Source organism: Camelus bactrianus, chromosome 17 (assembly GCF_048773025.1).
Source record: "Camelus bactrianus isolate YW-2024 breed Bactrian camel chromosome 17, ASM4877302v1, whole genome shotgun sequence".
NCBI lineage: Eukaryota > Metazoa > Chordata > Mammalia > Artiodactyla > Camelidae > Camelus > Camelus bactrianus.
Genome location: NC_133555.1, coordinates 16,755,222 through 16,781,203, shown reverse-complemented (window position 1 = coordinate 16,781,203; position 25,982 = coordinate 16,755,222). Strand labels below are relative to the sequence as shown.

Genomic DNA, 25,982 nt, shown 5'->3' with positions numbered 1-25,982 from the left:
TGTGCTCCCTGGACATGTGGACATCACTCCAGGGGAAAGACGGTCTCTTCCTCACCAGGACCAGCGAAGTCTGTCTCTGGTGAGGACTCTTCCAGGATTCTGTGCTCGACCTCTGGGGACCAAGACCCTCGCCTCTCTCCCAGGGAATCTACCCAGGAAGACACCTGAAGCCCTGTGGTCCTCTTCCCCGCTGCCGACCATGGGCTTTAGTCTCATCATCGGCTCAGCAGTGGCTGCCTTCAGGGCCCTGTGACAGTCTTAGAACTTTGCCCTTTGTCATGTTACACAGTGCCCTTCCTCCACCTCCAACCCCTCCCATACCACCCCCACCCACCCACCCAATTCCCCCTGACGGCTTCCAGCCACTCCAGTCTCTCTGTTCCCACACCATACTCTTCTTCCTAATGCTAAGACTGAGCCCTCACCCTTCCCTCTGCCTAGAAAGTTCTTCCTCTGTATATGGAGATCATTTTTAACCTTTAGATCTGAAATCAAAAGCCACCTCTTCCGTGAGGCCTTCCCTGATCGGACTATCTAAGTGGCCCTCTCAAGGTACACGCTATATATGATTTCCTTCATGTATTTTCATTGTATGTACGTATACTGCTCCTTAATTTCATCAGTTACACTCCCTGCCTCCCTCCATTCCAAGGCAAACTCCATGAGAGCCAGGATCTGTTTCTTTCCTCGCTAGGCACCTCTCCTTCCACCATATGCAGCACAAGGTCTGTCACACAGCAGGCACTTGATAGATATTTGTTGGAGGCACGGATGACTAAATAAATTATCCTATGCTATCTTCTAATTAAAAAAAAAAAAAAACACGAAGGAAAAAGGAAAAGCCAGTAACTCTAGGCTATAACATAGTAAGTTGCAGAGCCCAGAGTGACTGGTACTGGCATGTAACAAAACACTTAAGTTACAGAACAAAGAAGCATCTTTGCCAGGGTTTCAGTCTTGAAAAAATGAAGTGGGATAAGGGCTGGAGGAGATCCTTGGTCAGACAGCTCAAATCCCCACCACCCTCCCCAAGAGGCCCACCCTGTCCTCTACAAGCCATTTCGTATCATTTCTGAGGGCTGGGTCCCCAACCCTCAGACATCGTGAACTTCTTTCTAGTATCACCCCACTCCTGCTGCCAGGTGCAAAGGGAAAGGCAGTTCTTTGCAAGCTGAGCTCCTCTACCCTGGACGACTCTGCAAAACCACTTGTAAGTGGTGTATGTTAACCACAGTTCATAATTTTGTCACAGGTGTTTGACTAAAGAGGGATGAAGCCTTTTAAGATGGTCCGCCTCTATTATGTCATTGCCTGTACTTCACACCACACCTAAAAGCTAACGCAATCCTTTCTCTCTATGCCATGGCAACCAGGAGAGGTAAGGCTGCATAACTTTGCTAGGGGCATCCTATATGCTCCGAAACGTTCACACCTTTACCAAAACAAAAGAAAAAAGGTGAAGTAGAATTTTAACACAACTTGTCATAAAAGCTGACACCCATACACTGGAGACAAAATCAAATGACAGGAGTTGTACCTGGCAGTTCAACAGAATACAGGATAAACAGTCTTCATCAGGCAGCCAAAGCACTGGTTAGAAGTTCAAACGAGGAACTGGAAGCGAATGAATATTCCAAGTATATTATACTAAACGATTTTTCTTTAATTATTTTTAAAAAAATCATTAACATGCACTAAGCTTTTTAGCAGCCTGGTAGGCAGAGCGGGGTGGGGGTGGAGGGCGGTGAAACCAGTGCCCTTTCTAACTGGGACACTAACTGACTTACTGTGCGGACTTAGAACTAAGTTACTCTCCAAAAACATGCTGTAAGGAGGTTTCATGAATTCAGTTATTCCAAAGTTTCCTTCCAGTCCACGCTCCTTGAATCCGTGACATAGTTTCTGGTTCTCCACCTTAGGTTGTGGGCAGACACTAGGAAAAGGGCACACTCACCTCTACCCTCCTCACTGTAAAACAAACACGCTGACAACTGCCATCCTTTATCAAAAGCTAAGATGTGGGGAGGCTATACTCTGGTTTATTGTATCTGTTCAAATAAAGTTATGTTTCCATGTACGGCAGGAGGGTGAGTTGATGTAGTAATTACCTGTTACTCTTGACAAGTAAGGTAATTAATGTAGCAAAATACCACTGCAATGTGTGTAAATTTAGACCACCATAATTAAAGCACCCGTCTGTTCAACAAACTGTTCAATTAAGAAAAAATATTGACGGTGTACATTTTTGGAAATTAGAAAACGTATGGAATGAATGAATCTCCCTTCGTTGACATGGTTTCTAGAATGCTTTCTCAGCAGGGAGCATGCACACAGGGTTGTAATGGAGTCACTTCCACTAAAGCTCAGAAGTACTTCTGCACATATACTATTAGAACAAGACTCTCTTGTGGAAGTATTTCATTGAGCATTCTCATTCTATGTCACATACACAAGTCATAAAATGAACTTACGGAGTACCTGAACCCCCAAAAGACAGCAAGTAGCAAGGAGCTGAAAACTGATTATTGTGCAACTATCCTAGTAACAGGGCTGCTGTCGAGAATCATAACCTGACTGTACCTTTAGCCACTTGCCATTTTTAAGAGCTACAGAATGAAACAGTGTAGGCAAATAAAACAGCTGTAAAATCCCCGACGCTCCTTGAACAGAGAGACAAAGGTATCTGTGTTGGCTTCATCTATTTTCACTCTGGTTTCTTCCTGTGGCTACCAGTCATTTTCAGACACAAAGGTTAACATGATGAACAAGACAGCTACCTGGTCTTTCACTCAAAGCAAAGCCTATCTCCTTGCTAATCTGCCGCAGAACATCTTCAGCCATGGTAAGAGTCAAATGCCCAAAGAAATTAAACCAGAACTGCCAGAAGATGGAGAGATAAAGAATCCAACAGTTACCAGATCAAGGGAAAAGCGGTAACCTCTAAATTTGGTCACAGGTTTAAAAAAAAAAAAGCACGCTTGCTGATATTATGTGGAGAAGCGGGGAACTAGTCAGGGGTCCTTTCTGAGAAGGAAACCCCACGGGTTTTTCTCTTGATTCTTCTACTCAGATAAATTCAGAGGAAGACACAACAAGTTGGCCTAAGTAAAGAAACAGCTGGAATCCAGACAGACTAAACAGAGTGATATGGGAAAGAAATGGTATATGAGTTCAGCGTCATTTAACGATGTATACATTTGTTTTTGGTCTTGTTTTCACATTCGGGGTATAGCATAGCTTACCTTGGGAGACTTAAAAATCTAGAGAGAAATAACTAAAAGGCACCTTGATGAGAATTTTCAGCTTATTGTACTAAAATTGTCTTGAATGTTTTATATCTGAGAATTTGGATGCATCCCCAAATAAAGAATAAAAAGTACAAGATGGCATTCTAGACTGAAACATGACGAGGAAATGAAATGGTTTCTCCAACTAAAATACTCTGATTTCACACTTGGAAATAATAACAATGACATTAAAACGACAAGGATGAAGAAATCACTTGCTCTAGCTGTTGATAAAAAACAAGGCGGGAAGGTCCCAGAGGGGAAGAGGATTTTGTAAAAGTATGCTTAGAACCTACATTACCTGGCAACACTGGAATATTAACTTTTAAAATAAACTTTTTTTTAGAGGGAGGTGGGGGAGATGAGTAAAATAGATGAGACAGATTAAAAGGTACAAACCTCCAGTTAGAAAATAAATGAGTCACAGGGATGAAATGCACTGTCTGGGGAATATGGTCAATAATACTGTAGTATCTTTCTATGGTGACAGAGGGTAACTAGACTTATCGTGGTGACCATTTTGTAATGTACAGAATAAGCGAATCACTATGCTTTGCACCAAGAACTAATGTATTGCTGTTGGTCAATCATGCCTCGAAAACAAAGAAACTCGTAGGAAAAAAAGATCAGATTTGTGGTTATCAGAGGCAGAGGAGTTGGGGGAGGGGAAACTGATGAAGGTAGTCAAGAGGTACAAACTTTCAGTTATAATGAAAGTACTAGGGATTTAATATACAACATGATTGCTATAAAATAAGACTGTTGTTATATATGAAAATTGTTAAGAGACAGTAAGTCCAAAGAATTCTCATCACAAGGAAAAAATAATTTTTTTTCTTTTTCTTTTATTTGGTATCTACATGAGATGACGGATGTCCACTAAATTTACTGCGGTGATCATTTGATGATGTATGTAAGTTAAATCATTATGCTGTACACTTTAAACTTATATAGTGCTGTATGTCTATCATGGCTCAACAAAACTGGAAGAGAAAAGAAAGAAAATGGACTCTTTTTTTTTTTTAAACTCTCATAGTTAGAAAGGATGCTAAATCTAACTATAGTAGGGACAGGAGGAAAAAGAGGGACATGAGCTGGGGTTCTGATACAAGATTCATGGACTGCAAACAAAAATTTCTGTTTCTCCCACGCTGAATGAAGCACCCAAAGAAGAAAGGACAGTCGATACTGTTCTTGCTCATGGGTGAATGTATGGAGGATAAAATCTCCAAAAGCAATTATTTTTTTATTTCAAAGATCATACTGGATGGCATCTGAATGGGCTATGTAATACTATAAAATATCACAAAACTATTTCACATCGATTCTATCATTTGATCTTCACAAACCACTGAGGTAGTAAGATTATTCCATCATACAGACAAGTAAGCTAAGGCTCAAAAGCAGCTAACTGGTATGGCTGAGTTCCCAAAAGCTGCTGCACTGAAACAATTCATTCTCCTTGGAACTGGATAACTATGTCCCTTGGCAGCTCTGAATCAATGGCTGCACTGGGTCAATTCATAGACAGTATCTGAATAAAGACAGTCACCTTAGTACTTACAGTTCTGACATGGATCTTAAAATGCATGCCTTGAAATTACCAGGCATCCTGGTTTATATGTTCCAAAGCAACGGTAGTGCAAGTTATAAGGCAATCACCACCCAAGCTGGGGAAACAAAGTTCTGGTTTCAAATTTGGCTTAGCCACTTAGTTAAAAAACTAACCTGGAACTTGTGACCATATGAGCTTAAGTAGTCCGTTATGTCTAGAAACTGCTTTACTCCAAAAAGGACGGTCAAGGAAAACCACACTGCCAACTTCAACTTCCAGCTTTACCTAAATTAGTTTTTGGCTTAACTTTCTTTTAACTTCTTCCTCTTGACCCTTCAATGGCATTGCGCTCTGGTCCTCTTTCATCTCCCAAACAGAACCTGAGAGCCATGGGGCTGGAGAATGACTTTCACAGGTCACACGCCTTCTCCAGATGTAGAAACTAATGCAAGAAATTGAAAAAAGGTGACAGGTAGAAAAAGGCTGGAGGACACAGGCATATCTGATACCTGTTGTATTCATTCCCCTTTTACCTACAGAAACTTGAAACGGAGTGCAATGCAGAATAGATTCTTCATCCTTTTCCATTCACAAAATTAATAAAAACAGGAGAAAAAAACTAAATGGTGAGTGAGTAAGCAGCTATCACTGAACTGATGTTAACGTGTTAAAGTGTGTGAGTCAGTGTTCCCTGGGTTTAAGCGACTTTCAGGGACTTCAGTGGACCACTATCACTGATGCGAAGTTACTCAAATTCCGATCTTATATGGACTTCACACACAGTGCCTTTTTACATAAAAGAAAATTATTTTATTTTAAGAATATTTTTAATTCTTTTTTTTATTGAAGTATAGTCGATTCACAATGTTCGAAGAGAAAACTATTTTAAAATCACACATCAAAAAATGTAAAAAGGTGAGACGGATATTTAAAGCACTGCTGAGTCCTAGATTTGTATCTCCCCCACACTTTAACTCTAGCCGAGGCATCCAGCGCAACAATAACCATCCAAATTACTTTTTATCTAATTAGGTAAATAGATATCACATAAAGGAAGTATTACTTTTTACTGTTTTTTTTGCATAAACCCGTTCAACCCCGTAGCATCTGATAACCTAGAATATTTTCAGTTCCTACAAGTGAGATAGGTGCTTTTTCACCTCCATCTTCAAATGAGAAAACCGAAGCTTAAAAAGATTAAATAACTCTCCCAAGGTCAGAAAGTTACTAAGTAGCTTAGCCAGAATTTGAAACCAGATCTCTTTTCCCAACTTCGATAATTACTTAACAACTATACTACCACACTTAAGAACGTATCAGCTAATACTCCTGGTATAAGGTTTCCTGGTCCATGTTGATCCTGGAAAGTAGAGCAACTTGAACAAACAACTTTGTTTTAAGAAGTTTGTTTTGAAACAAAAAAATCATTTTTTGCTGGTAACATGAAGACTGATTATTTTTCAGGTTAGAGTGGTAATAATTATTACCCTATGAATGCTATATAGAAATGCTTTCCCAGAATTCATTGGTTTTGTCTATTATAATAAAAAGCAAAATATTCCAATATTGTTAACATCTAAAATTCTTGTACCTTCCAGACATTTATCTCAAGTTATGAGATAAAGCCACACTGGTCCTAAGTTTTCTAACACAGAATTCTGTCAAGAAATAACTCCAGTATTCCTGTCCAAATAATATGAAAACAGAATCAACACAGGGCAAGGGGAAAAAAAAAAAAGCCTGTACTTGAGGTTTATCATTGAATGAACCACTACAAAGGGACAGAAACTGGTGGGATAAAGAGACACTATCCTGGGTCACTAATTTCCCTTGTTGCTTTTGCCAAGGGAGAGGAAAGACTGACATCAGAAAGTTCTAGAATAGAAGGACGTCATACACAAATACCAAAGAAGCTACCACTGGGAGACCAATGGGTACTACGGACTATCACATACCACAGTACCATATGACGACCAGGACGCCATATGACACTCCCCGAAAGACAAGAGGGATTAACGGACTGGTTGGCAAAACATTCAAATTCTTGCCAACTTCTGGTCTCAGAAGTCCTCCTTTTCTTCTTTCAGAAATTGGCTCTCCTGCCAGAAAAGCCTTTCTTTCACCCCCTCCTTCCCCATCACGAATCTTGGCTCTTTCTAGCTATGATTGGTGAACACTCTCCCTTTCTCTGCCCTCACTTCACTCCTGTGCTATTTGTATCCCTATCTTCATGTTATCTGGGTGATGAGGAGGAGAAGGACACGGAAGAACCAGGAGACACAGGCAATATTTCCTGAAGTTCTAGACTTAAAACTGCTATAATGATTTCAGACAGTACAGACATGACAACAAATTATACTCAACTGCATAGTGTGTTGTTCTCTTTTGAATTCCATTTCAATCCGTCTAATAATGTCAAGGACAAAGCCTCATTTGGGTGCTGGTCTGTCACCTAACATGTGCCAAAGTCCATTTTTAAAAAAGAGAGAAGCTCTCCAGCTCAATAGCTTGAGAAGAAGGATGCAACAGTATTTGCTGAGAAGTTTTTATCAGGGGTCCACAAATTATGGTCAGTGGGCAAACCTGGACAGCTGCTGACTATTGTAAAGTCTGTGAGCTAAGAATAGATTTTATATGTTAAAGGGTTGGGGGGGGAAGCAAAAGAAGAGTAATATTTTATGATATGAAAAAATTACATGAAAATCAAATTTCCATGTCCACAAAGAAAGTTTTATTGGAACCCAGCCGTGCCTACTCATTTATGTACTGTTTCTTGCTGATCTGGGGTTACAGTGGAGGAGGTGAGTAGCTGCGACAGAAACCATAAGGCCTGTAAAGCTGAAAATATTCACTATCTGGCCCTTCAGAGAAAAAGTTTGCCAAACTTCTGTACAGACCGTCATTCTGCCTTCATAGCATGTATTTTAGGTTACCATCAAGTTCTGGCAACTGATACTACTTTTTCTTCTAAGGGATAATGTAAAATCTCCTTTTTATTTATCATTTTTTTTTAATTTTTTAAAAATTTGTTTTATATATTTTTATTTATTTATTTTTATTGGTAGGGGGAGGTAGTTAGGTTTACTTATTTATCTATTTTTTTAGAGGAAGTACTGGGGATTGAACCCAGGACCGTTTGTATGCTAAGCTTGTGCTCTACCACTTGAGCTATATACCCTACCCTCCTAAAAACCTCCTTTTTAAATAGACTGATTTATAGCCCAACAAATGCAGGAACTTCAAGGGAAACAGACAGTCATAAAGTATAGGTGGTATTTAGATCAAAATCAGCGAAAGCAGCAGCAGAGTTAGGAAAAACGCCTGAGAAAGGCGACGTCTGAAAAACAATAAACCGAGAAGAGGGGTGCAGGCAGGGAGGGCTGGGATATAAAACTAGACACTATGTCAACAGGCCGTCCACACGTAGCAGTCTGTCCTGTGGGTCAGAGCGGAGTCTGAGATGTGGACCCCTAGTGGCCAGGTCAGGCAGGCTACCCAAGAGCATCAGGCTGGCCAGCCTCGCCACGGGGAGCAGTGGGTTCTTATTTTACATTCACAAGACCCCAACGCACTTGCCAAGAATTCCTCGTCTGGCAACGGGTAAAGACGGTCAGTCCAAAACAACCAACGCTGTGTAAGTCAGGTAAAACAATAGCAGGAGGCCAGGAGGCCCAGCGTGAGTCTAGGCCAAAAGCCTCACAGCAAATATCACTTTGCACTGAGAAGGGATCCAGGAGGACTTAAGAGGTTCCCTCTGCCCTCTGACAGAAATGCTTCCAAGATGCACCGAGTGCGAGAGACTTCCTGCATCTGAGAGTAAGTTTCACATTATCATTGACACACACTTTACACTCTTCAGTGTTTGATACACACAGTGTTTATTCTTTAACAATGAAGTTTCCTCAACAGCTTGGTTGTACTCGTTTTAGAAATCTCTTTTTGTGAAACAATCTTACACTACTGCGTTTGCCTCTCATTTCTCTTACTGAATATGCGTCTCTTCTGTGGCCTTTCAACTAAACATTCTTCCCCCCAAGACAGATACATTTTTTGGTGGTTCCACCAACAATAATTTCTGTCGTTGAGTCACAGACACTCTACTGCAGCAGTGTTAAAATTCATCATCTTTTTCTTTCCGTATGATTAATGTTTTTAAAACTTGCTAGTAAAATGTAAAAATCACCCTGTCTGAAAAAAAAAAAAGGCACTTGAAATGCTGAATTCTGAATTTTGGAAAGAGGACTAGTACAACTAAAGGTCATTTTTTCCGTATCTGCACAGTATTTCAACTGGTCATCACTTCCTCAGTAGATTACAACTCGTTTTATCTGCTACTGACTAAGAAGGCTAAGACAAGAGGTCCCCAATTTCTTTCTGAATCACAATGAACTGCTTTTATTAAGTTCCAAGCACTCCCACCTACACACACACTAAATTTCAAAAGATTTTATCAACTAATACTTATTGGTTAAGTGGTAATTAATTCATAGACAATATCTACCAAATTGCCAATCAGAGCTCACAGACTGAAATATTTATGGCCAAAAGCCAAGGAACTTGACTGGTTAACCTCTCAAGTGTTATCTCATGCAAATTAGTGAATTAACCTTAGGCCTTTTGAAACATAAAAAAACAGCTCAAAGAAGAATATATTTGAAGCTGTGTCCCCGGCATCCTTTCCACCAAACCCCTCTTACACAGGACGAGTGACACTTGAGGATCCATGTGGTTTTGGGGATGCTGACTCCATCCTAGCTCCAGTGGTGTAAAAATATGACCTAGGATACGCCAATTAATACAAACCATCCCCCCTCGCCATCAGAGGACAGAATGTGCTAGAAATTCATCCAATTAGAGTTTCAAGAATCTTTCTGAAAATCTTTAGATTCCCTTTTCTTCTCTCCTGCTTGGCACATGCGAGGAAATCTATAGCTCAGTAGTCGCCAGGAATCATCTACCACTACCCACAAGGTCAGTCTAAAGATAAGCCAGCTCTACTGCAGAAAACAGAGCAGACACAAGAGCTTGTTCTCTTCAGTTCACTTACAAAGAACTTGCCAGTGACACTGTGCAATAAGCTCCCCAAGCTGGACTTCCTGTTGCTTACAACCAAAATTATCCCAACTTTAATACTGAAAAACTCCATGTCCTGGAAATCTAAGACCCTAGGCATGGAGGACCACCACTCTGGTGATGAACAGATTTAGATGGGGGTATGAGAATGTGTAAAATAATCAGTAAGTGTGCATTTTGATGGTGGTGGACATTTTTTTTCAGAGTTTTTGTAACCTCCAGTCAGGGGCATCACTGTGAAAACTTGGAAGATAAAAACATCAGAAAATCTCCTGATGTTCCTCATTTAATTATAAGATGGCCATGCTGGTGGACACTGTTAGGGCCACTTGATAAGAGGAGAAGAGCCGGATCCAGGTGGCTCACTAACCGCAAATATTTTCAGCCAGCACTGCAACAAAAGGCGCCCCTTAACCATTTCATTAACACCCTTCATTTCCAGGAGGAAAAGAGAGAATGCATTATCATAGAAGACTTGCCTTAAAAATGGCATATGTGTGGTAAACTACAAGGAAGATGAAATGAGCAAAGAAACAAATCAAATTCTATTAAATATTCCTATGAACTAGATGTTTGGAAGGCTGAAGTTCTGCGGGCTTTTTGTGTTTGCTTTGTTTTGTTGGCCTCAGGATTTAGAGACAAGACTGCCGGCCTAGCATAAGGAAAAAGGCATCAATGAGAAAACGCAGGTATTTAGGGGCTGCACTTTAAAGGCCTCTATGCAACTCAAGACATAACCTATTTAGTTGGCTGATTAAAGGGGAGCAGTTGAAAAGAATGGAACCGGAATGGGTAGGTCCAAAATGGGAATAAAACCCTAGTATGTCTCTCCATGCAGAGTCGTCTTAGTTTTGGCTACATGTGGAAAAGAGAGAGTGGGGAGAGGAGGAGGTGGGGTCTACACACGTGCAGAGGTGAAAAGATGATCTTTTTACCAGGCAGTAGTCTTCCTTGCCATGCTGCGGGAGATGTGCAAAACACAGTCCCCAGCAACCCAGCCTGGAAGGAGACGGTGAACAGAAAGAGAAAGCTAAGTGGCTTTTTTAAAGAAATACGAGCAGGTAACAGAAAGCAGAGAAATGAGAGGCAAGAAGAAAGTTAGGAAAAAGGGAGAAGAAAGGACAAGTTTGGAGGTCATGATCCAAGGACAGACTCAGAGTGGACAAGTATACATTCTAAGAACCAGCCTATTGAACATCTGATTTGAAATGTCTCTGATGCAAACTTCCTCAGGTTCAACGCCCTGTGTGAGTTGTGTTGGAAGGAAATTATGGAGAGGAGCTAATTCCCAACTCTGAGAGAAGACAAGAGACTAGCCATGAGAAGAGAGACCATCGAGAGTTCTTTAACCAAAATCAATCATGAAAATGAAGCCTCCAGAAATTCTCAGTGGAATTCCCCCCAGGGAACAAGATAAAGGCTCAAGCCAATTTTATTAGAATCTCAAAAGTCAAGGTGACCTCCACTGATAAATGACTTTCTCAAACCATTATGACAAAGTCCTCAGTGACACGGCCAACTGGAGACTCCCAGGAGAAAGGCGGATGATATCCTAAGTGACAGGGGTGTGAAGATCAGCACGATGTTTTTAAATTTATTTTCTTGAAATGAGAATGATCACCTGTAAAGGGTTCACATGAACTTCACTGTGTGGAGCGGGTGGCACGGAAGCTTCCTAAGGTGTTCCCAATCATTCTAACCCTTCAGTAAAGGTCCATGTAAAGAAACAAGAAGTAGATGCTTAAATCTACTAACGTGGGAGGGCAATTTTTGTCAGGGCGACATTTTATAGAACCTGGGAAGGGAATCACTTAAGTGGCATCTTGAAAAGAAAAGGGGGCACCATCTCATGATCCAATCAGTACTACAAAACAGACGTTAGCATAACACAGCATTTCGTTGGCTGTTGGGAAAATAAGTAAGTTAGAAAGCAAGTAAAGACCTGGACGTCTTGACTGTTAACCTTATTAGTAACTAAGAAGAGGTCCAAGGCAGGAAAGCCAAAAAATTCTTAACCGCCACTCTGCACTGGCCAGGGCAATGAAAGCCAAGAGCTTCCCATCTGCATTTCAACAGATGAAAGGATTTTCAAAGGAGAAAAACATCACCCCAAATGAAAAGTTAGCACATTTATTGACCACACTCTTAGCCCATATTTCACGACATAATGGTAATCTTGCTGAATTCTGTAAAATCCTATTATAGATCACTTAGCATTTACTATAGCATTTAAAGCAGCCCGGCTTCTGTGTTGGAATGTGTATGGGGGAGGGGGGATAAAATTCTGTGTGTCGGTCTGAACCTCACATACTCCAGAAGTAAACTCTGTCTTCCCTCTACTGCTCTCGACTTGCAGCATTGTGGAGCAGACCCTCCTCAGTGGGCGGCCCACGGGAGAGAGTGGTACCTAGCCCACCCTTCTTCCTCTCCCACGTGCTCACTGAGGTGGGAAAGGCTCCCAAGTCTACATATGCGTGCTTAAGGGAACAGCGCATGCTCACGATACATATACAAATACACACACTGATACATATGAATGCCTATAGGAATACGTATATAAATATATACATGAATATGTATACAAATATGAATATGTATAGGTATGTGTCTGAAGCATGGCCTACAAATCTGTCATCTTCAATGTGCAGAAAGATTTTTCTTTATCTCCTAAGCCTGATTTATTTCCTGGTCGCCTTCTCCAGCCACTCTTTCTTCTCCCCGCCTTAATTAAACGTACCAGTCTCCCTCTCTATACTCATGTCCTTGGCTTCAAATCCACATCTCCAGCCCAACTACTGCCCCAGCCTTATGTTCAACGTGCATCTCATCATCTTTGAGAAAGATTCCACCTGAGATTGACACTTGCCCCTCAAATGACACCCAAACCTCAGCTCGCCGCCTCCCGGCCTGCCCTCTCTCCTCTTCTGGGAACAAGTGTTGGGAAAACCAGCCTGACTTTCCAAACATCCCTCTCTTTCACATCAAGTCCAGTCGATGTAACTTCAAGGGTGTTGTGACCCCTATGGCATCTCCTTTCCAATCCCTTCAACTGCCCTACTGAGGGCTCTGACTGTGGCTCCTCACAATTTCCCCGAATTTGGGCTCTTCTCTATATTCTATGCACTGATGACAAATGAACTATTCTGGAGCCCGGCTCTGACTGAACGACTCCTGTGCTCATGCCCACTGGCTGTGCAGTCAGGAACTTCAAAAGGCTGGTCCCTGAGTCACAGGACCAACTGGAAATCCTGGCTCCATCTCACTACTCTGTGCCCGGGTAAGACGGCTTATCCTTTCCAAGACTCAACTTTCTCATCTGTATGGTAAACTACGGATAATAATAGTACCCCCTTCCTTGGATGCTGACGAGGAGTAAAACGTAATGAACTGTAAACCACTATGCTTAATGCCTTACCCATAACAAATGTTGTCTGCTATCATTGGTATTAACTGATGTTACTGAATAAACTCCTTGCTTCTTAACCTAAATTTGAAGTCCTGTCTGCTCATATGTCAACTTCCTTCCCAACTAATTTTCTCTCTTCTCCTTTAGGAATTCTACATGACAGCCAAAGGGAATTATTTGTTTTTCTCCTTAAGTACCAAGCTTTTTGGTTCCTGTTGCATATTCACTGTTTGCAAGAGCCAGAAAAACATCTCTCTCTCTTTCCCTAACTAACCCAAATATCTAAAGTTTATATCTTCAGCAAGCTGTAGCTGAAATTCTCCAGGTGGGGAAAGATAGATCTCATTTCTCTTAGCACTAGATTCCTAAGTATGGCATTTGAGTATGAATTTTCTTTTCTCAGAATTGCCTATGGCAATTTTAAACACATATTGAGCTAAACGGTGAATGGGGCAGAGGGGAAAGGAACTGAATGATCGTCTCATGCAGACTGTAGGGCATCGTGCAGCTCCTGTAACACTCAAGTCAGAATCTGGCTTAGTAACTTCATCCCCTGAACTCCTCTACTACTAGTTAGTAAACAAACAGATTTTTCTTGGTTAACTTGTATAATTGAAACAATTAATGAATTTATAACTAAAATTTCTAAAATTATATTGCTTTTTCTCTTCCCATTACAAGGAAAAATTTCAAATGCTTTAAAAAGTCAGTACAAGTAAAAGCTTTAGCTGTCAGTGGAACCATTTCTGACCTAAAGGACTTAATACTGCCTGTAATCTGTCCCTCTAAATTCATATTGCTTGTTCCACAGAAATGTATACACTTCTTGTAGTGGAGTATGAACCAATGTATACTAATTCTTAAAAGCGGCAGCTGCATTTGTGACGATTACATATTATAAGCTCCATAACCACACCTGTGTCATCCTCAAATGGTATTTATTAAGGGCCCATATGCTCATGATGCATGACAAAAACAAAGCTGCTGTTCAGTCCAGCTTCTATTTATTTCAACGTCTAATGTTCTAAGAGAATGGGTGGTTCTCTGTTATTGCAAAACTCTTTAACTGTCAAAACAAGAAACTGACTTAGTTATAGTCGGAGACTCAGAATGCCAATACCAAACCAATGCCAGAACATACAGTAAAAAGAAAAACGCTGTCAATTTTTCCGCCTGAAAGTCTGTTTCTGTGCATTGCCTATATATCCAGCCAATTCAAAAGGGAGGAAAAGTAAAAATCCTCTGCTGTGATGTAGCCAACGCAGCCAGTGGATTTCCTTTTCTAACTTTATTTTTTGAATGTCCTGTAGACTCATCGTAAATCATTTCCAATCTAATTCTCCTGCTTCCCAATTTTAACTGTCGGCCTTATTTAAAGAATTGCCTCTATATTTAACAGATTCCATATCCATTCTGAGAGCTAGTAAGCTAAAAAAGAGTGTGTTGTTCTAAAATGCATCATTCGACTGCCTGACTTTTTAAGCAGCTGAAATGTTTTGCTGCTGATGAAGTGATGCGCGTCTCAACTGGCTTACCTAGCAGTGATTTGCAAACTACATATACGACTTTCCAGTAATAAAGAAAATCGCAGTTGAGTGCATGTTCGACAGCTCTCCCTTCTGGGTTTCAGATGAAGTGTTTTTAAAAATGTGTGTTCCTTAAATCCATCCCAAATAATGTAGCACAACAACAAAAAACATAAGTGTTTAATGGAATACAACGGCAAATTTTCTTTTTATGTGGAGATGTACTGTAACACTGGTAATTTTTTAACCAGTAGACTGTTATGCCTTTTTTAAAGTTAAAAATTAAAGTTTCCCAAAGCACAAGGTAAGAGTTGACACTTAGATGCTTTCAAGGGTCCTCCAGGGAGAAAAGGGAAGAAGCAAAAAAAAAAAAAAAAAAAAAAAAAAAAGTGGTGGCAGTTACAACAAATTAACAACATATAATAAAAATGCCATAAACATGTGGCATACATAATAAATCTAATCAAGTCTACAAGGCAGGCAGATAAAAATGATTAACTGCCACTATCCTTGAAAAGAAAAGAAAAATTTTGTCCCCTGTTATTCATCACACTAATGTTCTGACCCTAAATCTAACGTGCAGATCGAATGATCTTTACAGTAACACACGGTACCAAGGAGAACGGCCTTTTCACTTCCTATTTTATTTTCTGAGAAATCAGGAAAACAAATACGTTAGAGCTACTTTTTAATTAAAGGTGTGGCTTTTGGGGATGTGAAGAAAGGTTCTCAGAACCTTCGCCTCTATAAACAGAAAAAGAAATAACAACAAACCCCCCAGTCTCTGTGTATTGATAGCGCAAACATACTACCTATCTGGAGGCAACGTTCTGTCACTTTTTTTTTTTATTGGTTGACTGCATTTGTTTCCTGATTCTGATATGTTACCAATTTAGTAAGGCCTCCAGCCAATAAGGAATATACAGGCTATATCTGTAAGGTGTGGATATAAATTTCTGCTAAAGGGAATATACAAAAACTAAAGCTCGCCTTAAAAGGAGATGCTGTGGCGTTAACAAAGGCCGGGCTAACTCCCACGAGAGGCACACGAGTCCCCGTTGGCAAAGACTCACCTTGACAGGTAGCAGGTCTACGTCTGATTTTTTCTCTAGTTGAGACTCTCCAGACAAAACCACTGGGACAAGAAGGGTTACCTAAAAAGTGAGGATTAATGGGCTGACATGTAAAAAGATTAAAAAATAAAATCTGGGGGAAAAAAAAAGCTGAAGAGGTTCAACTGAACAAATTCCTACCTGTTTCTCAAAGGAAAAACAAAGAGCTTTCAGAAACATCTCCACTGAGAGATGTAATAGAATATGAGTAAATTATAACAATTAAAAACCATTAAAGATAGAATAATTGAGAATACCTGTTTGGGTAACAATGACTTTCTTCAATTTCTCCTAACAGAGGGTCTATTTTTAATCATACTTTTTGCAAAAACTTGCATAACTTAACAATACTTGTGGATTTTTCATTTTTATACATCCACAAGAACATAAAGTGAAAACCATAAATTATATACTAACTCCAGCTGTTAAATGTTGGCATTTTGTCTTTAAAAAAAAAAAAGTTCAAAAATCTGTTTCCTTAAACCAAGGAAATGTGGGAAAAGGCCATCCTGCCAGTGGAAACCTTCAGCAGCAGAAAGCTCACGCTGCGGTTTCTTGCCGAGGCAGCAAACTCCACTGAAAGAGAAGTTGCTGCCAACTCAAATACTGTTTGCTTTCACACCCAAGAACAAACTGTGTGCACGGCGAAGGCATCCGAAGGGCTGGGAGCAGCTGGAGAGGACTGAAGAAAGGTAACAGTGGTGTCAGAGCTACTGTAAACTGGTTCTCACTTTTCTATCAGCAAGTTAGCATCCCAGAAAACAGCGTGTCCCTGCAGCCCGATGTTAGTACCTGCTGTAATGCAAAACCTGCTTTTTCCAAGTCAACAAGCCAAGGGACTTTTCAGAAAGAAAAGGGGCGGGGTAGGGGGGGAACCACCCAGACAAATGAAACACAGATTCCTTTGGTGTGATTCAAAGGGCCAGGGGAGAGGCAGGTTTCCCCAGAGTCCTGAGAAATTTCCATATCTCACTGCAACATGTAACCCGCTTTCTCTGTAAGCAGGAAATGCAAAGGAAGTGTTTACTGCAACCTTGTAAACCAAAGGCAGAAAGTGCTGCCAAAACAAATATCATTATTGCAAGGGTTCTGCTGCTCCAAAGTCCCTTCAAGTTCCCTTTTGTGCCCCCACGGACGGGTGTCACTAAGGATGTGGCAGGGGGAGTCAGGAACTCTATAGGAAGAGAAAAAAGCCCCTGTCTCCAAAAAGCAAAACGTTTATTCCATGATGACTTTCTGTTCTCATTTCAAGTAAATGAAGGCCCATTTCTTACTGGGATGGCACTGTTTAAGCCCCAAATTAAAAGTGGTCAAATCAGAAGATTTGTTTCTTTCCTTTGCCCATACTGCTCTGAAATAATACTTAAAATTATTCTGCAGTTGGTTAAAACGGTCAATTGGATGTGATGCACATTTTACTACAATAAAAAAAAAAATTTACCATGCAGCGCCACGGAGGTAGGAAGAAAAGTCCTCCATCCTAGACAAACTAGATGTTATGAAATTCTGCCTCCCAGTGCCTGGCACGCTCACTTCCAGAATCAAACACAGTTCATCACTTTAAGGAAGATTCCTTTTCAGGGTGGTAAAATCTATTGTTTCTTCAAAAACCCCTTCTCTATTAAAGTCCCCCCTTTCCCCAAGACTAAGACTTAAAACAGCTCACAGAAATGTCAGGGGCTGAAAACACGTCTATGAAGGAAACGGTGAATCTATATGAATGGAAGATCTCAATATTTCCCACCTATAAAAATAAAGTTTACCCAGGGCAAAAATATCACATATTTCCAATTCCAGATTGGACCTAGTAAGGTTTCAATATTAAGAGTCAACTTTATTGACTTCCTCCAGTTTAAAATTAGAAACCTTTTTCTTACCGTCTTAACCACCCACGCCTAATGCCCCACCACAAAAAGTTTGATGGTTCAGACACAGGTTGAAAAAAAAAAAAAAAATCTATCCAACAAAGACTGCCTTTCTTCCCAAATAAAAAGGAGTGTAAGAATTTGCCAACTGTTCCCCCAAGACACAATCCTACGGCAAATTCTCTGTGCCTCTGGGATGATGGATGTGACGGCGTTCCCTTCTTTCATCACTCCCTACCTTGTCTGGTTGCTGGTGAAAACCAGGAAGCCACAGACACACACTCCAGTCTTTTGCTCGTTCAGGCCTCAATTCTCCAATGCCAGCTTGCTGCCAATGTCCTTGTAGCCAATGGTAAACAGGCCACAGGGTTCAAGTTAACTGCAGAGTGTTACCACACTGAACATCTGGTCATGAATGAACGGATTGCCCACTAACTCTCAGCATTGGGCAGCTGATGAAAAATTCAACATTTTCCTTGTTGGCACAGTTGTTTTGGAGAATTCTCTAGAGCTTCCTGAATTATATTAAGAAAATTTCACTGCAGCAATCTATATCTGTGAGAACAGCTGGTGTTGAAAGGGATCTGCTGCTCTCTCTCAGTGCTGGGGGACCTCGTGTTGGATGAGGACACTTTTACTACATTTGTCCTTGAAAACTTAGCCTTCGCTCTGAGGTACTGGGTAGAGCAAATGGCAGGAAAGGCAGCTCCCGGCGGCTGGATTCCACACAGACGAAATCTCTTAATTCAGGCTGAAAAATCTATTACCCAGCTAAGAGGCCATTAATGTTGAAACAGTACATTATGAAGGCCTGTCTCGGAAAATCCAGCCAAATGGTCATCCAAACTATTGTTGGGCTCTGAAACCAGGTCGGTCTCATCACCCACCACTGTACATTTTCTGAAGATTTTCAGTATAAAATAACAGTCCTTGGCAAAACCCAAAAAGACGAGACACAATGTGTCCAAACATTAGTTTTTCATCACATGACTGATCTTAAGCTTAGCAAAGCCTTTTATTAAACCTAAGGGTGACACAATTAGAGCAAATCAAATGCAATGTGCTATATTCTGCTCACATGGGAAGAAGTCACATTAACAGAAGTGTCCAGTGATGCTTAAGAAAAGAAATTCTCTAAAAATATGACAGTAGTGTTTAAAGAAATTAACTTGTTAATGGATATATGTGATATATTATTATTCTTTTTGGTTAAAAAAAAAGGAAGTGGTAAACTTAAGTCAAGCTAAATTTAGGCTATTATCTATGCAGCATAAATTTCACTTCTGTGTATAAATGCTAACTTGCATATTTCTCCATGGTAACTAAACTATGATTAAAACAACAGTGAAACCAGCCTTTAAAGCCACCTGTTTAACTAGGAACAACCTAATTTACAAAAATACTTAAACTTTGGAAATTTCATGGGCATCTACATCACACGTTTCCCAGTAGAAAGCTCACTTTTCCACGAACATATAATTGCAATGTACTTGCCCTAGGTCGTAATCATTCTTTTTTTAACTAGTGTAATTTTTTCATGTATTGTTCACTCTAACACAAGTGGTATTTAAGATTATAAAGAATAAGACTCTAATAACTCTTTCCAAAAAGGAAGTTATTTTACCGCTTGGAAGGGATTACTTTACCTAGAAAGTATCTTCACATTTTACAAAAAGGACTAATGAAAGAGGTGAGAAAATTCCAAACTGAAATGACTATTTGAGATGGCAAGCCACATTCAAACTAATTTTTTTTTATTAAGATAGCCTTGTAATTTACTAATGAAGAAATGGACTACTTTATTGGTGAAATTAAAGAAATAATTATAATATGTCCAAGAATAGTAAAAATGTAGGTATAAGCAATATTTTCTTATTTAATTATGAAACATAAAAGTAGATTTGAATGTGAATCATTCTGAAACCTTAGAATTAGGTTCAGAATTTAAATACTGAAAACCCCTTGAAGTAGAAACATAATCATAATAGGTCAGGTTTGGTGTGAAATTCATGACTCATAATCGTGACACATATTCAGAAATGCCTCATACTAAAACTTAATTATAATCAAAAATTGATCCCCAGTTTTTTTTGGTCTCCTGATCTTTACATGATGTAATGTCTAAGGCCACATTTCACACTGTTAAGTAATGATGACTGTATAAGACTCATGATAAAAAAAAAACCTCATAAAATGTCACAATTTATAATTTTATGTATACTTGCCTCTCTAATACCACGTACATTTGCACAGTGGATGCTAATTAGGTAACAATGGTATTACTATAATGTCTATAAAACCTGCCTCTAAAACCAAATTCTGTTAAAAATAGTCTTTTCAAGCTGACATAGCCCATTTCCAGGGTCATATTTAAAATAATCAGCGCCATTGCTAGTAAATGTTCTAATAAAACTTAAAAATGATTTCTAAGCAGAATGCAAAATTCTCTAAAACTTAACAATAAAGTCTTCCAGTAATCTGAGATTATCTTCCCAAGGGGTGTCTATGAAAGCAAAGAAGTGTAAGATTTTAAAACTCAAATACCCTGGGGCCATTTACATGGCTCCTGAAAACTAACGGTGGAGAATTGGACCCACGGAATCTGTTATCCCATCCGACTCTTTGACAAATACAAATGTCCTACTGGGCAGATTGAGAGATTCTGAGAAGCTGACAGAGACTAAAGTCAAGCCCTGTATCAAAAATGCCAACTACAGAGACCAAATTTCCACACGAACTACCAGCTCCCAAAGAACAGTTCGTAAACTGCTCATCTCCACAAGCCCAAATCCACGGTGATCAGCAGTGATTTTTGGAGGTACAGGAGTTCTGTCTTCTAAGAACTCTGGTGAATCCTCTTTAAAGGCAAGTTATTTAAAACCAATGGCTAACCCGTACTTCAAGTTTTCCCATTTTTCACAGTCAGTCCAGTTAAGAGACAAGAAATCTAGGAGACAGAATTCCATAGGTGGTTGGCCTTTTGTTCTAACATCCCAGGCTGGAACAGAGATGGTCAAACGGTTACCTAAGAGGGTGAACCAGTACCTGGGAACCATTTAACGAATAAGGTAACTGTATCCATCATGAACTTATCTGCTAGGTTCCTCCATAAGTAATGTAAAAACTCTTTAATGGATAGAAAAATGCACTTTTTATAACTAAGAAAATTTGGTGTTTTCAGTAGGTAAGGTGATCAAATGAAGGATTATCAATAATAATACTGAATATTCATCTGTGATTTTGCATTTGTCAAGTAGTTGCCACAAGCCCTAAGTCATTAATTCATTATTCCAAGGTGGTGTCAAAGGCATTATCTGTCTTATGCATGAAAAGACGCAGCAGGGAAATGAAACAGCTTGTCCCAGTAGAGTTAAGGCTTGTCTTGGGACTCTAATTCCAGTGCTCCTTTCAAGAGTGTTATGCCTCTTAATTAGAGAATAAAGTAGATAAATCCAGGTAAAATCACCCATTCTCCCCCAGGAAACACCTGGAGAATGCTTCACTGATTGAATTATTCAGCTTATGACCGAAGAGATTCCTCGTTCCCTTTCAGCTTGACAATAACAGAGCAATAAAGCTCAGGGACCACATGACTCTGCCTTACAGAGTCCAAGATTAGGCCCCAGACAGTTCTCATGCTCAACAAACTTCTCCTCTCCACCTTCATACCTCCCTCCAGCCACACTGGTCTTCTTCCTCAAACCCACCAAGTCATGGCAACTTAGGGTCTGAACACTGGTTGTTCCTAAGTCTAGAATGCCTACCTTCCATTGCCTCCCTCCTGCCATTCAGACCTCAGTTTAAATGTCACCTCCTCTGAGAAGCTCTCCCTGGCTAACTCCTCTAAAGTGGCCCAGAGGCACTCTTATTCCATCATCTCATTTTATTTCTCCGCACAGCACTTTTCTCTGATACCATTCTTCACTGTGTCCGGTATCCAACCTGACTAGAACATCAGCCTCACAACAGCAAGGTTCTTTGTGGTGGTGTAAACAGTTACACTCCCAGTAATTACCACATCGTCTGGCACAATGACAGTCTTTAAGAGATATGTGTTAGATAAATGGATGGATCACATCGTATCAGTCTCCAATAACATAGTCCCTCTCCCTAAGAACACAAGTTCCTTTGATATGGCCAATGTTTTACAAATTTCCTGGATGAGTGGAGGAGGGAGAGGTTATTTGTAAATTACTTAGCTGTTTCCAAATGTGTTCTAAATGCTCTGCAGAAAAGAGGTTGGTGCCTTTAATGATGTACTGAGTAAGAGACATCTTTGAACCAGTGGGAAACAGAAATGGGTTACAAAATGCCGAGTTTAGTTACACAAATCCTTTTCGTGTTAATCAGGAAGCAGAGAGGAGAGGGAGCAGCCTGGGCTTCAGTTAGGAAAAGGGAGTGAGCAGAGCTGAGTCAAGTCTTCCCTTGAACTTCGGTCCCAGGCGACAGGGAACCTTGAGCGCTGGCACGTCACAGCATCAAAGCACGGTGAGAGTCCTGCAACTTCAGTGGAGCAACAACCACAAAGGGCAGGAAGCTCACTGCGTGTCAGGTGCAGCCAGAAATGCGGTGCTTCCAGATCGCACCAGTGCCTGGCAGTGATGGAATGCTGCCTGCTGAGCCAGGCATCTGGGAAGCTTGTTCTACACACTATCTCAATTAATCCTCACTTCCAGCCTAGAAGGCAGGCAGGCTCACTACCATCATCTCCTTTTCTGTAAATGAGGAAGTTGGGTTTGGAAAGTTTAAGTAACCAGACCCTGGTAGAGCCACGATTTGAAGCCACAAGCCTGACTCCAAGCCAAAGCTCTTATCCCGTTTGCTCATGTCCAGGGAGGACAGGCTTCCCACCAAGCACTCAGTAAACCCTTTAGGAGCCATATGGTCAGGGAAGATTGGGCCTGAGGCAAGGTGGCTTCAAGTAACAAATTCTGGCCAGGTAAGGAAAGTCAGCAACTGAAAAGTCACACGGGACTACGATGCCAGAGAGAAAAATACCCACAGGCAGGACCAGCTATGTAATTTGAGGGCCCAGTGCACCATGAAAATGAGAGACCCCTTGTCCCAAACCGTAAAGAATTTCAAGATGGCAGCAGCAGAGCATCTGAGTGCGAGCAGGGCCCTTCCGAGCACCAGTGCTGCCGCTGTGCAGGGATCCTCCCCGAATGCCCATCAAGACAGCTCTTCATCTCTTTGAACTGTTACACCCTGCATTTCAATTTTTACCTACCTTTTTATAAAATATAATATATGAGTCATGAAGGACATGTATTTTAAATGGAAGAGAGAGAGTCAAGGGTTGGAGAAAACTTGTGTATTTTTTCTGACTTTATTCTTTAAATTGTCCAAGGGTCGGGTATGAGCCATCAAGTGGCAGTCCCTGGAATTGCATGATGAGTGCCTGGGAGGCAAAAGTCAGCTTGGAAGGGGTTTGATCTAACCTGGGTTCTAAGGCTTCAAACTTTAAGGAGATGGCAAGTGGGCCATCTAAACTGCTGCATGAATTGTGTGAATGAGTACTGATGGTTTGGGAAAGTTTCATCTGCCTGGATTTGCTAGCGTTCTCCAAGCAATATCCTGAATTGTAGGCTATCATGCATGCAGTCCTTTTGATTCATTCTACAAATACTGCTCCAATGTATATTCTGTGCCAGGTAATGGACAGGCTCAGTGATGCAGCTTCTGCCTCTGGACACGGGCAAATAAATGTTAAGTAGGTAATACTACAAATACACATGGAATCACCAACTCCAGGAAATTTACAACAGCATCAAGTCTGTGAAATTGGGAGAGAAAACCAGAAGAGGACCTTGGAGTTTCCACTGACAGAACAGGGCAGGTCACAGTATTACGAACACCCCACCAAAGTTCTTCCCGGCTTAATGGAGTTAATCTAAAAAACTCTAAGTCTTCCATTTAAACCATTTAACGTAATTTTGTTATCTACCCTGGAAGAGACAGGAGAGCTCCTATGCCCAGTATAGTCCCAGGTTCCATACTAGGCAGACCCAATCCTACAGCATCATGCTTCTCCAGATAAAACTGCACAGGGGAGTTGAAAGGAGAGGGAGAGGGACGTGGGAAGGAGGTAGAGAGAGGGAGAAAGAAAGAAAGGGAAGGAAGGAAGGAGGAAAAAAAGAAACAGATCGGCACTTTGAGACCACAGAATGGCTTTAAAACATAGTAAGTGTATGTATACGTATGTGTATGCATAACTGGATCACTTTGCTGTACACATGAAACATTGTAAATCAACTACACTTCAATAAAAATAAAATTTAAAATACATATACATAACCATTTTCTTCTTCTTTTCCCTCTTTCCTCCTCCAAAAGCTCAAAAGCACTCTTTGAACCACTCATTGGTTCCATCACTCCAGAGTCTTAACATTATTTTAGCAGAGGTTTATGTGTGCAAATACTACTAAAACCAGAAATTGTGCCTATTCCTTAGAAGCATCTATCTAATCTGATTGTATATATGTCAAGTCGATGTGTACAATATGTATGTCAACAGTGCTTAAGTAATATCTTGTCTCCACTTGCTTCTGATTTCTCTGAATTCTCATATTAACCTCTTTCTCTCTCTCTGGGTCTCTTTTGACAGTGCTGGGATTTTCCCTCTTTGAAACTTGACAGAAACGTACGCTATTTCAGTTCTTGATATGAGGCACTAAGCAAACTGAAAATATCGCCAGCCCTTTAAGTCTCATTAGTTTCCTTTAAACACCTACTTGGCCGGTGTAAGCTAATGTGAACCTTTCTCACCCTGTTTAAATTCCAACATAAAACTAGTACACAACAATAAAACATGGGGCTCATTTGTCATGCTTCCATGAGCAACTGTGTCACCCACACCAAGAACCACGGGCTGGCTGTGCGGAACGATTTCATTCCTATTTCCCATCACTCAATTGCGTCTTGTGTAGAAAAGCTTTTAACAACCACATCTGTCCTTTAATAAATCACTGCACTTTGTCTTCCTGCCAAAACTCCTCCTTTATCTAACTTACATCTTCATGATGAGATCGGAAATCACGCATTATGGTGGTGACAAACAATTGTAATTATGTCATTAGTAGCCATTTAGTCTACAAAGGTGCTCAAGAAGGAGAGAGAAAGCACAATAAGAAATATAGGATAATACATTGATCACAGTTCAAATCCACTTTTACTTCATGAGTGTGAAAGGCTGGTGTTAATTCTTGGGCACAGCATGCAGTAATGGCACACCACTTTATGAACTATGCAGCTATTTTATTCCCCTATCTACTTAAAAATTAAAAAGCATTTAATAGCTTGATTGAGATATAAGTTATTTGTGATGCCTCGCTGATTATAATATTTATTTTTCAACTTTTTGTAGAAGGGACTTTACGTGTTAGGAAAGAAACCTGAGTTATTTGAGGTTTAGGAAAGGAAACCACCTTAGATGTGCTCTGCGTGCATGTGTGCACCTACACACACGTACACCTTGGTATGCACACGTGGCTATCATGTACTGTGCATGTGTGTGCATTCTATCCATGTATGCAGTGTGCACACACTATGTAGACAAATGTGGTGTGCATGTTTACACATACACACATTCGTACAGGACTCAAACAACTTCACAATGGGATGCATTCTCTAAGGACCCCAAATAGTGAAGGAAAAAACTAACAGAGAATTAATTAAGAAAATGTGTCACTTACTGTGATTCCTACCACCTCCCTCACTGTGCAGTTTAGGAATAAGAAATTCCAGCAGGTTTCAAAGAAAAAAACTATTTGGATGTTCCTGAAGTTCTAAAACCCCACACATTTCTCCAACATCAAGAAAAATCAGATGCCTGATTCTGCACAGACCAGAGCTCTAACATCCACCCAGGGTGAGGCACTAGTGACAACGGGGTCGGGGGTGTGAAATCTTCAATAATCTGCCGCCTACCAAGATGGAACGTGATGGAATATCCTCTCTGACCAAGTTTCCAAAAAGTCTCCTTGCTTGAAATGCAGCTACCTAAGACATGTGAGTAAAATGAATCAGAAGGCAGCAGGGTCAAATTTTAGAAAGAACAAAATCATTTCTCGTACAAAACTTCAGTCAGCCACTTCAACCTCCCCGCTTCTGACAAACTTTCATTTCACCGTCCAGTCTCTACAGGAGCTAAGCTTTG

At 40.5% G+C, this 25,982-nt stretch overlaps 1 protein-coding gene across 7 annotated transcripts in view; it reads right to left on the bottom strand.

Annotated features, from left to right (window-relative positions):
- The window catches only part of FOXP1 (forkhead box P1), a 549,916-nt gene that overhangs the window by 374,728 nt on the left and 149,206 nt on the right, over window positions 1-25,982 (bottom strand). For 2 of the 7 annotated variants that reach the window (XM_074344463.1, XM_045507077.2), the window contains exon 3: window positions 15,921-16,001. The exons of the other annotated variants lie outside the window; for them this stretch is intronic. The gene's annotated coding sequence lies outside the window, so the exon portion shown is untranslated. The remainder of the gene's footprint in view (window positions 1-15,920; window positions 16,002-25,982) is intronic. 7 annotated transcript variants of the gene reach the window in all.